Genomic DNA, 5959 nt, shown 5'->3' with positions numbered 1-5959 from the left:
GGAAGGAAGGAAGGAAGGAAGGAAGGGAGGGAGGGAGGGGCTGACCCCGTGGCCGAGCGGTTGAGTTTGCACGCTCCGCTTCAGCGGCCCGGGGCTTGGAAGGTTCGGATCCTGGGCTCGGACACGGCACCGCTCATCAAACCACGCTGAGGTGGCGTCCCACACGGCAGAACCAGAGGGACCCTCAAAGAGAATATAGAACTAGGTACTGGGGTGCTCTGGGGAGAAGAAGAAGAAGGAGGAGGAATAAAAAGAAAAGAAAAGATTGGCAATGAGCTCGGGTGCCAGTCTTTAAAAAAAAAAAAAAAAAAAGAGGAAGAAAGATGGACAAACAGGAACGAATCCCACTGACGGCACCTCCAAATGGTGGGGGGCAGGGGGGTGGGGGGGGTGGGGAGTGGCATCATCGGGCCAAGGGTGACTCTAAGCGTGATCCCGCGGTTGTGTTATTTGACATTTTATCGAATCGATTTATTATTTTATTTTTGAGGAAGATGAGCCCTGAGCGAACATCTGCCACCAATCCTCCTCTGTCGGCCGAGGAAGACTGGCCCTGAGCTGACATCCGTGCCCATCCCCCTCTACTTTCCAGGTGGGACGCCTGCCACAGCGTGGCTCGCCAAGCGGTGCCGGGTCCTGCGCCCGGGATCCGGACCGGCGAACCCGGGGCCGGCGGAGCAGAACGTGCGAACTTCACCGCCGCGCCACCGGGCCGGCCCCCGGAGTTGTTTTGAAAATCCAGTAAGGGGCTGGCCCCGTGGCCGAGTGGTTAAGTTCGCGCGCTCCGCTGCAGGCAGCCCAGTGTTTCATCGGTTCGTTCGGATCCCGGGCGCGGACACGGCACTGCTCATCAAACCACGCTGAGGCGGCGTCCCACATACCACCGCTAGAAGGACCCACCGCGAAGAACACACAACTACGTACCGGGGGGCTTTGGGGAGAAAAAGGAAAGACAAAAAATAAAATCTTCCAAACTCCAATAAAACTTTGAGTGAAGACGACGAGGAGGATGCGAAACGTATCTCACGCCTCCGAGCCGAGCCGTCCGTTTAGGTTTAGGAAGGGGGACGAGGACCCTTTGTAAGCGACATCCCTTTTTAAGCACCATTCTAAACCACAGAACAGAACTCCCTCTCCTCGACCCGGAGCGAGGAGGTTCCTGGGTGTGTCAGAGAGGGTCACGTCCTCTGCAGCACGAACGAACCGCCAGGGTTCGGCCACGGGAAAGAATTTCTTCCTCTCCAGGGGGACTAAAAGTCACCGACGGCAGCGGGCGTAGGTGCTATCCTTCCCGTCCAGGAAAGGCAGGGAGAACTTCAGCCGTGAAGAGAAGGAGGTCTTCCTCACTCCCCGTTTTGGGAGGGCCCCTTTGGCAGGGGAGTTTTGTCTCCTGATTTCAAGTCAGGAAGAAAAGGGAGAGAGAGAGAGAGAGAGAGTGTGTGTCCTTCTCGTGCCAGGTCGGTCTGAGGGGGACCTCCTCTGGTTTCCTCCCTTCCCAGGGAACGCCGTTCGCTCCTTCTTCTAGAAAAAGCTCCCAAAGCACCACCGCCCAGGATGGTCGACCTACGCCCATCGTCCCTCCTTTCCCAATCATTTCTACCGCGACAGAGGGACAGAGGCCCCTGCCCCATCCCCATCCCCACCCCCACCCCCATCGCCTGCCTCCTTGATGGCCAAAGGAGCTGCCTCTGAGAATGGAACGGGGCTTGGAAACCTTCTAGAGGGGTGACTCTCACCTGCCTGCCTGCTGGGAAAAGCACCACGCTGTCCATCGGACTGCTCTTTTGGGCAAACGTAGGCGTGCCACATAGCGATCGACAGCTATGGCGGGGGGGGGGGGGGGGGCGGGGTGGCGTGGTGGTGCCCAGGATCCACGACACGTGACGGCTGCGGAGCACGACAGCCCTAAGACCTTGAGGGAGACGGGGTGGCGCGTGAATCCTTTCGGAACGAGAACGACAGGAAACGCTGACGGGGACGTGTTCTCCTCTCGAGAACACACCAACGCCTCGCACGGTGTCTGACCCGGGGTGCCTCTGACTTTTGTCATCAGAGACGATCCTCTCGACCGCCCCTCACGCTTTGGGGAAAAGGGGAGAGGGACTCGGTAGCACGGGAAAAGCCATCCATCCGCCCTTCCTTTCCGTCTTCACGGCTCCTTCTCGTGGAAAACGAGGAAGCCGTCCAGAGGAACGGAACACTGACCCGGGCCAAAGCGTGGCCCAGCCTGAGCCTCCAAAACCTTCTGCTAAGTGAGAGGTGCCAGACATCCAAGGCGACCTACGTTGCGATTCCACACAGAGGAGAGAGCTAGAACGGTCCAACCCTAGAGGGCGACAGCAGATGGCGGCGGCGGCGGCGGCGGCGGCAGCGGTGGTGGTGATCGTGGTGGGGCAGATCCGGGAGTGGGGCCGTTTTTTCTTTCGGGGGGAGGGGATGGAAACGGAAACCTTCTGGAAATAGATAGCCATGACGGATGCGCCACCTTGGGGAGAGAGACTCCCGAAGGCCACTGGCTTGTGCCCCGTGGAAAGGATGGATTCGGTGGGATGGGAATTCTACCTCCGTGTAGAGCGTGTGGTAAACCACGAGGTAGGTGGGTGGGTGGCCTCCCTGCCTCGCCTCCACCTAGACGTCCACACACAGAGACCGACGAGGGAGGGAGGGAGGGAGGGAGGGAGGGAGGGAGGGAGGGAGAGAGACAAGACTGACAGAGGCCGAGGCCGAGGCCGAGGCAGTGAGCGAGTAAGTGATCGACCCTGGCCATAGGGATTCCTCAGAGGGCGTCTCTTGGCTCCCCAAACGAAGAATGTGTGTGGAGATCGAGAAAGATCACCGACCTAGGAGAACCAGCAAGACTTCCTCACCCGCCAGAGAGCCGCTGGGCCCCTGCCGTCCCTGCCACCGCCACCCCTACCCCTCGCCTTTGGCAGCGACGCCAACGAAAGGCAGGCAGACGAGTGGGAGAGTCGTGTGGTGGTGTCCCCCAAGGAAGGTGGGTCCATGCCGACGAGCGGTCGTCGGCGTGTGGAAAAGCCAGAGGCGGGCTGACTAGAAGGAGGGCGTCCTGGAGGAAGGGGCCAGGGTGTGAGGGAGAGAGGCCTGTTCCTCTTCCCCTGTCGGTCCCAAGTCAGGGGCCCAAAGGAGGAAAGCTGTCCGTTCCTTTCCGACTCGGACGGTTCGGGCGGAACCGACCGATCCCCGCGGCGGCGCAGTCGGGGCTTTCTGGACCAGAACCCCTCTCTCTGTCGCCTTTCGACCACACGCACGCTTTAGAGGCCAAGGGAAAATGGATCGGGTCTCTCTGTCTCTCTCCCTAGAAAACAAGGGGCCGGGGGCCGAGCCCGTGGACGAACGGTCAAGTAGCGCCCCCCACCCCGGCCCCCGGCTTCGACGGCCCAGGTTTTCACCGGTTCGGATCCTGGGCGCAGCCCCAGACCCAGCATCGCCCTTCAAGCCACGCCGAGGCGGCGTCCCACATAGCAGAAACGCGAAAGACCTACCACTGGAACCTACAACTATGGACGGGACGGGACGGGACGGGGCGGGGCGGGGCGGGGCGGGGCGGGGGTGGGGGGGGCGGCTTTGGGGAGCAGGAAGAAAGAAAAAATAAAAGAAACACAAGGACGGTCATCGCGATAGTTCTTTCCACTTCCATCCATATGTTAACAGGACCCAAGTTTCCCGACCTCCATTTGGATGTATGTTAACTAAATGGAGAAGCTATTCAAAGGACTCCTCTAAAGAAGTCCACGTTCTTCTTTCTAAATGATAATGAAAATCATTGTCACCACCGCTCTTCCGACCCTCCATGTCCAGACGGCCTCCCGCCCCTCCCCATCCCCAACTCCCGCCCCGCCCCGCGCCGACCCCCGACCCCGGCATTCTCCACGCCCACCTTTCCCTCTCCACTCCTACCCCCCCCCGTCCCCCGCCGCCCGGGACACCGCACCCCGCGCCCCCCCCCCCCCCAATCCAGGCCGGGCCACCTGGTCGACCTCCTCGAACACTATATAAGAGGATGCCGGGCAGCAGGTGGCGCCCGACAAGCGGCCTCCTCACCGGCCGGACGGATCAGCCTCGCGGGGGCGGGCGATGGGGAGGCGTTCGTCCAGGTCAGGTCAGGTCGGGGGAGGGAGGATGGCGCGCCGGCCGGCCTGGTGCGTGGCCTGGTCCCGATCCACCCCGCGTCTCGTTTCTCGGGCCGGGACGAGTACAGGCGGGGAGGCCGACTCGGTCACGGAAAGCGGCCTTGGGGAGGTTTTGGCGAACGTCCCTGTCCCGGGGCCGTCTGCCGACTAGGGGACGGAGTCCTCCTCCATGCTCCTTCTCGCCCCCAGTCGGGCGGGTTGTGGGTCGCGCGGTCGACTTGGCCATTTCCCCGGAGGCATCCTGCCTGCCGGGGCTCCCTCCCTCGGGCCGGTGCGAGCGGTCCTCGGGCGGCCCGGGAATTTGGGCCGCAGCGAACGAACGAACGAAGCCCGTCCCTCCTGCGTCGGCACCGATGAGACACAGCCCTGGTGGATGGAGCCGCTTTCCTCGGGTTTCCTTTTGCTTTCGGCCGCTGCTGCCACCAAACCTCCCTAAACGATAGGAATGAAAACGGGAACCGTTGGCATAATAAAAGCGTTTTGGTTGGCGTGTTTCTTGGCTTTTGGGGACTCGAGAGGTATGATGGATGATCTCCGATTGACGTTGGGAAGGTCTATTTCATCCCAGTCGCACGAACCCCGAAAACGTGGCGGCTGGACGAGGGAGGGAGGGAGGGAGGGAGGGAGGGAGGGAGGGAGGCCAACCACGGGATTTCCGCACGACCAGCTGATGGACACGAGCGCCCCGTGAGCCGGGCGGAGGGCAGCCGCCCGGGTCTCGCAGCTACGTGCCCGCGGAACCCTCGGGACTGCGAGAAGCCGGAGCGACCCGCAGCCATGTGGCGCTCGGCGCGGACATCTGGTCGACCCGCGCGCCACGGGACCCGGGGCCCGAGTCCGGGCCGGGCCGCCGGTCGACCCGGCAGGGCGGCTGCCCCGGGGGCCTCGCGGCTGCTCGTCCGCAGCCTCCAGGGAGCCCTCGGGGCTCCGAGAAGGCCGAGCGCCCCGCGGCCCCACGGCCCCGCGGCGCTCGGTGCGGACATCTGGTCGACCCGCCCCCCCCCCCCCCCCCGAGACACGGGGGTCGGGTCGCCGGTCGACCCGGCAGGGCGGCGGCCACGGCGGCCTCGCCGCTGCTCGTCCGCCGGGTCGCCGGAGCCCTCGAGCCTCCGAGAAGGCCGAGCGCCCTGCGGTCCCGCGGCGCTCGGCGCGGACATCTGGTCGACCCGCGCGCCGCCGGACCCCGTGGCTACGAGTCCGCGGGGCCTTCGGAGCCGACAGAGGGCCGGGAGCGCACCCAGAGCACCCAGAGCACCCAGAGCCCCGGGACCCGGCCCCGAGCGCCGCGGACATCTGGTCGACCCGCGCGCCCCGGTCCGGGGACCAAGTCCGAGCCGGACAGCTGGTCGACCAGGCAGGGCGGCGGCCCCGGCGGCCTCGCGGCTGCTCGTCCGCGGCCTCCGCGTAGCCCTCGGGGCTCCGAGAGGAGCGTGCGCCCCGCGCGGACATCTGGTCGACCCGCGCCGCCGCCGGAACCCGGGCCCGGGCCCGGGCCCGGGCCCCGGCCGCCGGTCGACCCGGCAGGGCGTCGGCCACCGGGGAGCCGCACCCGCGAGTCCGCGGGGTCTCTGGAGCCGACGGAGGCCGGGGAGCCCACCCAGGCCGCCGAGAGCCCCGCGTCCCCGCGGCGCTCGGCGCGGACATCTGGTCGACCCGCGCGCCGCCGGACCCCGTGGCTACGAGTCCGCGGGGCCTTCGGAGCCGACAGAGGGCCGGGAGCGCACCCAGAGCACCCAGAGCACCCAGAGCCCCGGGACCCGGCCCCGAGCGCCGCGGACATCTGGTCGACCCGCGCGCCCCGGTCCGGG

This window comes from Equus asinus, unplaced genomic scaffold (genome assembly GCF_041296235.1).
Source record: "Equus asinus isolate D_3611 breed Donkey unplaced genomic scaffold, EquAss-T2T_v2 contig_314, whole genome shotgun sequence".
In the NCBI taxonomy this organism is placed as follows: Eukaryota; Metazoa; Chordata; class Mammalia; order Perissodactyla; family Equidae; genus Equus; species Equus asinus.
Note: the sequence above shows the minus strand (reverse complement) of the source record.